The sequence below is a fragment of the Myodes glareolus genome, chromosome 3 (genome assembly GCF_982192425.1).
Source record: "Myodes glareolus chromosome 3, mMyoGla1.1, whole genome shotgun sequence".
NCBI classification, from domain to species: domain Eukaryota; kingdom Metazoa; phylum Chordata; class Mammalia; order Rodentia; family Cricetidae; genus Myodes; species Myodes glareolus.
Window position 1 is genome coordinate 79,641,822 of NC_142028.1, and position 9,919 is coordinate 79,651,740.

The following is a 9,919-nucleotide window of genomic DNA, read 5'->3' on the forward strand; positions in this document are numbered from 1 at the left end:
AATTTACTTGCCCATGATTGGACTTGCCTTTATAAGCCTCTGAAAAATGTGACTTGTGATTTTATGGGAATTTTGTAATGAACCTAGCCAGAGTCCATCACCTTGGCGAATATTAAATAAAACTTGCTTCATCTTTGCCTCAAAATTGTGGTAGTGGTCTTAAATGATGCGATTAACATTTTTTTTTGGCTCCAGCAAGATTCAGGCCACCTGAAGGGCTATCTAACAGGCCCAAGTATGGCAAACATGGCACCAACAGATTTTTCCTTTTGTCTTTCTCTCCTTTGCTAAAACCATTAGATTACATTCATAAAGGTAGCCCTCAAGTGCTATTCCTACATTTGGCCACTGACTCATTTCTGAGACATAAAGGTCTTACAATCAAAATCCTGTTAAAGGTTCTTGATTTCTCCTTGGACCCACTGTGTCCATCTTTTTGTGATGTAGCTTAGCCACTTGAAGTCTAGGGAACACCCTCGTCTTTTGCCCCAGCCACTTCTAGCGAAGGGAATCTTCTCTCTCCACCCCAAATAAAATCTCCAATACAACCCAATGTTACTGATGCATCCTAATACTAAGAAATACTTTATTCTCTCTAAAAAAAACTAAGCAAAATGACAATCTTTATAATTATATGAGCACAAGCATTGAAGGAAGGATTGTTTCCTCCTCACTTCCCACCTCCCCTTTCTACCTCCCCTTTCTGTCTGGTTGCTTCTTTTTTCCAAATCTCCCACCTACTTCTCTGCCTGCTTCTTACTGCCACTCCAAGATTCCCCTTGCATTCTTCTTTCTCTCTGTTTAGGTTTCTGTGGTATTTTGATTGCATAGGTCTCCACAAAAACTAATCCCAGACACAAAAGTCTCAAGAAAGACAAGAATGTGAAAAAAAATCAAGAAACATGACTCCTCTGAAAATTATCACTTTAATAGGCATGGATTAAAATGAGGGCAAATTGTTTGAAATCCTGAGAGTCATTTAAAAGCACGATTATATAAATGTCAACAATCTCATGCAAGTTGAACAAGGCATTTAATATGAATGAAAAGAAATAGGCCTTTGAAGAAATCAAGAAGTAAATTTAAAAATCTAGAGAACTGGATAAAAATGAAAACACAACATACCAAAACATGTAGAATACAATTAAAACAATCTAGGGAGAAGTTTATAACTACAAGTAGCTGCATTAGGACATCACAGAGTTTTAAAGTAATTAATAATGCACCTTATGACTTTGGAGAAAAAAGCAGTGAAATATAAAATCATTAGATGGAAAGACATACTATCAGGGTAGGAACTAGTAAAGGAAAATGTAAAAAGTCACTACAGAGAGTCAAGGAAACAAAGATTGGCACTTTAAAACTGTTTATCTTTACTTTTGCAAATTTAATACATATATGTAAAGAAATATGATCATATTTACTTTCTATTCCCTTAACCTCCTTCATGTTCTCTCTCCAAACTCCTTTTCCAACTTTATATATTTTCTTTTTATAACCCACTGAGTCCAGTTAGAACTGTCCATATGTGCATCAATGTAAGGCCACCTACTGTGTCAGGGACCAAAGGCCCCAACATAGAAACTATCTTTCCCTCTCTGGACCAGTACGGAGGCACGAGAAAGAACCAGACACAGCTTACACCATCATCACAGAAGGGCATCTCAGACTTCTCTCTGTGGGAGCGGGGAAAGTTGGATTACTGGTTCCTCCTGGAGGTCTTCTTATTCTGTTTCTCCTGCTGGGCCGTTGTCAGCTAAGCTGTCCTCAGGTCAGTCGTCCTTCTGCTGAATGCACCAAATTAGTCGCTCTGGAAGCTATCTGGCTTGATTTTCATCCTGGGAGAAAACACAAACATGCCCTCGACCCCCATATTAGGATGAAATTGGGCCCTTTCCATATTCTAGTGCAAGGGTCCTTCCACCTTGCTTTAGAAAATGTGGTTTTTGTACCATTATGTCACAATCCGTCTGCAGCTGATCGCTCATGGACATCTGTATTTAGAAAGTTTAGCGTAAACAACGCATGGTTTAAGGCGTTGTGTGGCGTCTGAGGATACAACCCCCCTGTCTTTATTTTTTGGAGTTGTGTTTTCAAGGAGCTACGTGCACGCTCCACAATTCCTTGCCTTTGAGGATTATAAGGAATACTGGTCTTATGTACGATATTCCATTGAGTACAAAATTTTTGAAAAGCTTTGTTAACGTACCCAGTCCGTCATTATTACCTTTGGGGTTCCCATGCATGAAAAGCATTTCAAGCAATGAGTTATTAATGCTTGGTGGCTACCCCAGTTTGTGCTATGGCCATCATGAATCCTGAATACATATCAATTGTCACATGCACATATCTCAATTTTCCAAACTCAGTAATATGAATTATATCCATCTGCCATATATGGTTAGGAAGCAGTCCTTGGGGATTTACCCCCAAATGAGGCACAGGTAGATACTGTAGGCATCTTTCACTTTGCTTAACAATTTGATGAGCAGCTTCTCTGGTCAGCTTTTATTTTTTAAATGAATTTTGTGCCTTTTAAATTTTGACTATATTATAATGAATTTTTGCTTTAAAGCTCTAGAGTACTCATTTAAGACATAATAACAGAGCTTAAATGGGAATATATTAAATGATTTGTCCTCAGTTCATTGCATTCTCTAATCAAAAGCTATAGTCAATCAATATATTATTTTACCTTTTAAAATCAAACTCTGTGAAAAACAGAAAACAAATTGGTAAATATTTGAGTAGATAAAATAGCTTTAGCATTGCTCCCAGCATGATGCAGGGAGACAATATCAATAAATAGCCTTGGGGCTCCATGCAAGGGAAAAAGACTTAGCTTGTCCTCTGATCTCCTATGATATGAGATCCAGCAAAAACTCCCTTAATTTAATCCTGTTATGTTAACAAGTAAATATGACTTGATTTGTAGAACACTGGTCATAGGCTCCATGCTATATACTGCTTACATTCACCCATCTCTTTGAAGGCAAGATAATTTTGGGTTCTTTCTTTTGGTGATAAGAAAAAAAACAGATAAAAGGAGGACAAGTTAATGTGCCATCCTGTTTGAGGGACGTTTGCCAACACTGGCAGTAGAATGAAACAAGTTTGATTGCAGGTCAGTATCCTTGAAATAATCCTTTCTTTCCCACCATGGAAAATGCAGGTCAGTATCCTTGAAATAATCCTTTCTTTCCAACCATGGAAATTTCTAAAAGCTTTGCCTTACTAGCCTCATAGTGCAAACTGTTCTCCCAATACCAGCCTTGACGAACAGCCATTGGTTTAAAGCTGTATCCAAGAGTGAATCTCCACCAACTGTGTTTGTTTGTCCAAGAAACTCTACTGGGGTTCTCCACCGAGATCCCTTGCTATGGGAGCCTTCTGTTTTGGCAAATATCTTTACTATAACTTACGTCACACTGATTTAATGCACTTGGTGTCTTCTGTATACTTTCTATCCACTTTGCTCTCTATGAAGTGCCGGAGGTCTCTACAGTGAAATCTCTCCCACCTTTACCTTGTGTCACCTGGAATTTGTTTGAGTGTTGCTCCTTGTAAGGACATGGAACAGCAGAGGAGTCAATACTGGTTTCATTTTAATCTTTCTAATTCTGCAACAAATGAAAAAACGTTGATTTGTACTTTCATTGTGGACTGTCCTAATTGCAATGCACGGCAGCTTTCCAAAGGAAGTCTAGGCAAAACTCAGAGTCTGTAAAAATTAAGATCGACTAAGGTATTGGGTTTATTTATTTAAAAAATTCTCTGTATAGTTAATAGTGCCTTGTGGATTTTTTTAATGCATTTGAAGGGAAAACTTTATTTGCTTAATTGCATGTAATTTCTTAAAAAAATGTTTTTATTTTCTGCAGACTCCTCTTCCACTGTTCATGCCTCCTCTGGACTGCACAGACAAGCTTCTTCCCTTCCCCTCCTGTCTTGTCACTGTGTTCAAGCCCCCAACTCAGGCAGTCTCCCCCTACTCAACCAAAGGCCATGTCTGCCAGAAGACTGCCTTCCACACTCTCTCTGTTACCCCAGACCCAGTTGGCAGGATTGCCCCTAGTGCTGGAACAGAGTACCAGGTCAGTTTCCCTTACTTTTCCCCCTTCCCTCGTCTACACCTTCGTAGATCCCTCAGAACATCTTCTCCTAGCCCCGTTTTCCCCAGCCTCTAATTCCAGCAAACACTCCCCAGGGAACATATCTCTTGAATGGGGCAATGAAACAATCTATGCCAAGACACTTTCTGAAAAGCCAGAGAGAAAACAGAAACTAAGGAACAAAAACCACCGCCCAACCAAGACAAAACTAAAAATCAACATCTAGGCCTATAATCATCCCTAAGCCCAGATGCCTAGATGACAGCATAAGAACACAATCAATAATATCCAAGGCAATATCTCTCCACCAGGGCCCAGCTATCCTAAAGCAGGTTCTGAATATTCAAGTACAACTGAAGCACAAAAAAGACCTTAGAGATGATAGAGATTATTAAAGAGGAAATGAATAATTCCCCTAATGAAATCCAAGAAAACACAAACTAACAATTGGAGGAAGTAAATAAATCTCAAAGAAAGCCAAGAAAAAACAAATAAACAAATAGTTGAAGGAAACAAATAAAACTGGAAACAATAAAGAAAACACAAACTGAGGAAATCCTGGAAAGGAATTTGAACGGGAACTTCAGAGGAAAGCTACACCATCAGAGTACAAGAGATTGAAGAGAGAATCTCAGGCATTGAAGATATAGTAGATGAAAGAGATAACAGTGGTGAAAGAAAATATTAAAAGTTAAAAATTCCTCACATAAAACATGTAGAAATCTGGAACACTTTGAAATAAACCAAACCTTTTTTTAAAAAAATTGATTTTTATTGAGCTCTACATTTTTCTCTGCTCCCCTCTCTGCCTCTTCCCTCCCGTTCAACCCTCCCCCAAGGTCCCCATGCTCCTAATTTACTCAGGAGATCTTGTCTTTTTAAACTTCTCATGTAGATTAGATTTATTTATATTTCTCTTAGGGTCCTCATTGTTGTCTAAATTCTCTGGGATTGTGATTTGTGGGCTGGTTTTCTTTGCTTTTTATTTTAAAACCACCTATGAGTACATGTGAGTACATGTGATAATTGTCTTTCTGGGTCTGGGTTACCTCACTCAAAATGATGTTTTCTAGCTCCATCCATTTTCCTGCAAAATTTAAGATGTCGTTATTTTTTTCTGCTGTGTAGTACTCCATTGTGTAAATGTACCACATTTTCCTTATCCATTCTTCGGTCTAGGGGCATGTAGGTTGTTTCCAGGTTCTGGCTATGACAAACAAAGCTGCTATGAACATAGTTGGACATGATTGAGCATCTTTTGGATATATACCCAAAAGTGGTATTACTGGGTCTTGAGGAAGGTTGTTTCCTAATTTTCTGAGCAATCGCCACACTGACATCCAAAGGAGCTATACCAGCTTGCGTTCTCACCAGAAAAGACTAAACCTTTTAATAACAGGAATAGAGGCAAAAAAGGAAGTTCCCTTGCCACATAATAATCAAAACACTAAACATATAGAACAAATAAGGAGTATCAAAAGCTGTAAAGAAAAAAGGCCAAGTAGCATATAAAGGCAGACTTATTAGAATTACAATGGAAACTCTAAAAGTCAGAAGGACTTGGACATATATGCTTTAGTTTCTAAGAGAAAACAGATGCCATCCTAGATTACTATACCCAGCAAAACTTTCAATAATCATGGATATTCCATGATAAAAATCAAATTAAAACAATTTCTATCTATAAATCCAGTTTTACACAAGGAGTTAGAAGAAAATTCCAAACCACAGAAACTTGACAAGAAAAGAGAATTAGAGACCAAGTTTCCTTATGAGTATATATTAAAAATATTCAATAATATACTTGCAAACTGAATCCAAGAACACATCCAAAAGATTTTCCACCATGATCAAAAAGGTTTCATCCCAGTGATTCATGGATGGTTCAACATATGAAAATGAATGTAATCCACTATGTAACAAACTGAAAGAAAAAGAAAAATATGATGATATCATTAGATGATGGAAAAGCCTTTGACAAAATCTAACACCTCTTCATGATAAAAGCCCTGGAGATATTAGGAATGCAAACACTATACCTAAGCCCAATATGTCCGTTAAAGAAAGTCTATAGCCAATATCAAATTAATGGAGAGAAACTCAAAGCAATTCCACCAAAATCAGGAACAAGACAAGGTTGTATACTCTCTCCATATCCAATATAGTACTTGAAGTTTTAGATAGAGCAATAAGACAGCTGAAGCAGAACAAGGGAATGCAAATTGAAAAGAAAGAAGTCAAAGAATCACTATAGTGTGCGCAAGTGACTCTGAAAGTTCAGCTAGGGACCTTCTACAGCTTATAATCATTTTCAGCAAAGTGGCTGGGTAGATGATTAACTAAAAAAAATAAGTAGTTCTCCTATATACAAATGACAAATGAATTGAGAAAAACATCAGGAAGACAAACCCTTCATAATACCCTCAAGTAATAAAAAATATCTCGGGGTAATGTTAACCAACCAAGTGAAAGACTTGCTTAATAAAAACTTCAAGTTCTTCAAGAAAGTATCTGTTGATGATATCAGAAGATGGGGAAGCTCTCCCATTGTGGGCCCTCCAACCCCTACTGGCTAGTTCACACTAGTGGTCCTAGATTGTGAAAGAGATGTAGAGCAGGGTCTTGGTTGACAATACGTTCAGTAGGTATGACTGATCTGGGAGACTGTGTCAGATGACAGCTGGTTTATTGAATTAGCAGGGCTAGCTTATATAGCTCCAGTTGTGGAACACATAAGACAGTCAAAGTAGGAAGTTCTGAAGAGTGGGTATAGACTCTTCAAGCACATTAGTCAGATTAGCAGACTGCCAGTCACATGTTTTCTGAGAAGCCAGTTCCCTGAAGGATAGCAGAGACAGAAGCTTGACTGATTTTATCATGACATAATTTTGTCTCTATGGAGTTGAGTTGGCCCAAGTCTGCTTTGGGAAGGGAAGAACCCCGCTCTTGCCATGCTCTGCTAGATGTCTGGGCATGGTTATGCTTTACAGTCCTTTGTCTGACTTGTGAACCCACATCTCATGTTTATGAATAATTAGAGTTGACATAGTGAAAATGGCCATCCTACCAAAAGCAATATACAGATTTAATGCAATCCCCATAAAAGTTCCAACACAATTCTTAACAGATCTTGGAAAGACGATTCTCACCTTTATGTAGCAAAACAAAATGCCCAGGAGAGCTAGAACAAGCCTATAAATAAAAGAATTGCTAAAAATATCACCACCCCTGATTTTAAGTTATACTACAGAACTATAGTAATAAAAATCACATGGTATTGTCATAAAAAGAGACATGTTAGTTGAAGACCAAGACATAAATCCATATACCTATGGACATCTAGTTTTTGATAAACAAGCTAAAAATATGCATTGGGAAAAAACAGCATCTTCAACAAATTTGCTGGTCAAACTGGAGGATTGAATGTAGAGGACTGCGAATTGATCTACTTCTATCACCCTACACAAACTCAAGTTCAAATGTATTTAAGACCTTAGCATGAAAGCAGATACATTAAACCTTATAGAAGAGAAAGTAGAGAACAGCCTTGAATATAAGTACAGAAGGCAAGGTTTTTAACAGAGCACCAATATCCCATGCACTAAGATCAACAATTAATAAATGAGACCTCATGAAACTGAGAATCTTCTGTAAGGCAAAGGACATTGTCAATTGGAAAATGAGGCAGCCTACAGAATAGGAAAAGATTTTTATCAACTCCATATCTAGTTAGAGGTCTCTTATTCAAAATATATAGGGAATTTAGTAAGTTAGAGATTAATAAAATACATAATCCAATAAAATGGGGTACAGATGTAAATAGAGAATTCTCAATAGAGGAATTTTAAATGGCTAAGAAGTGCTTAAATGTTCAACATTTTTAGCCATCAGAGAAATGTAAAGCCAAAATCAAAATCACTTTGAGATTCCATCTTACACATGTCAGAACACTGGGAAATCAATAAGTTGGTTCCTCAGAAAACTGAAAACAGATTTACCTCAAGATCCAGTTATACCATTCTTAGGTAGATACCCTAAGGACACTCTATTCTACCATAAAGATACTTGCTCAATTATCTGCGTTGTGTCTTTATTCTTAATAGACAAACTGGAAACAACTTAGATGACCCTCAACTGATTAATGGAAAGAGAAAATGTGGTACATTTACACCATGGAATATTACCCAGCTAGTAAAAAAATGACATCATGAAATTTTCAGCCTATGGATGCAATTATAGAAAAAATCATATTGAGTATGGTAACATAGAGCTTGAAGGACAAATATGGCATGTATTCACTTATAAAATGATATTAGCTGTTAAATAAATGTCAATCAAGCTATAATCTACAGACCCAGAGAGGTTAGGCAAAGAAAAGGTCGCTAGGTGGGAATGGGAAATAGAATAGATTGTGTGGGTGAACTGGGTCCATGTGGGAAAGGGAGAGGGAGGGATCTGGTGGGAAGAGATGGATGGAGGAAGAGAGCATGGAGAGTGATGGGTGTAATTAGGGTGCCTCTTGGGAGTTTTATGGAAACCTAGTGCATTTGATACTTGCTGGGGTATATGAGGGTGACCCTAGTGAGAACTCCTAATAGTGGAGGATACAGAATCTGAATTGGCCATCTTTTGTAAAAGGTGCTGGGACTGAGTTACATTCAATTGAATTGTTGGCCAAAGAGGTTTCATAGAGATTGCTAAACAACTCAGGCTAATGATAGGACAGAAGTTTATTCTCCGAAAACTGACATTTGGGGCCCCATTGGCAAAGACAACATCCACACAGCTCATTGAACATAGAGAAGTTGAGTTGGTACATGCATGGAGCCTTCACCCCTGTGTTCTAGTCCATGTGACATGGGAAGGTACTCTGCAGGCTACCTAAAGAGAAAATTGGATATCAACTGTCTCAGTTAGGGTTTGTATTGCTGTGAAGAGACACCAGGACCAAAGAAACTCTTACAAAGAAAATGTTATTTGTTGTGACTCACAGTTCAGAGGTTCAGTCCATTGTCATCATGGTGGGGAGAATGGTGGTGTGTAGGCTGACATTGTGCTGAGTACATCTTCTTCAGAAGGCAATAGGAAGCGGACTGTCTCACTAGAAGTAGCTTGAGCATATATGAGACCTCAAATCCTGCCTCCCACAGTGATACATTTCCTCTAACAAGGCCACATCTACTTCAACAGGTCACATCTCCTAAGAGTGCCACTCCCTATGAGCTTATGGGATCAATTATATTCAAACACCAACCAGGTCACAAAACTTTCAGTCTACAACCTGTTCTACCTGCTGGAACAATGGTGAAACAGAACTTGTAAGGGTGGCCAACCAATGTCTAGGTTACCTTGAGGCCTAAACCATAAGTCAGCCCATTTCTTACTCTGCCTGGATGGCCAGGAACCAGAGACTGGGTAGTCTATAGACAGGATACAACCAAACATGACTGACAAAATAATCAATAAAATGATTTCTAATGATATTCTGCTATACTCACAAATTTGTGCCTTGTTCAGTCATCATCAGAGAGGCTTCATCTGGCAGCAAATGGGAGTGGGTACAGAGATCCACAGCGAGACAATATGCAGCAAGTCTACATTGGAGGTCTCCATTGGCTCCCTACCCTCAGAGATCAGGGAACCCCACAAAAGACGGGATGGAAAGAATGTAGTAGTCAGAGGGAATGGAAGATATCAGGGAAATATGACCCACTGGATCAACTAAGCAGGATTCATATGGGTTCAAGGAAACTGAAGAAGCAAGCCTGGGGCTTACATGAATCTGCACCAGGTCCTCTGTGTATATG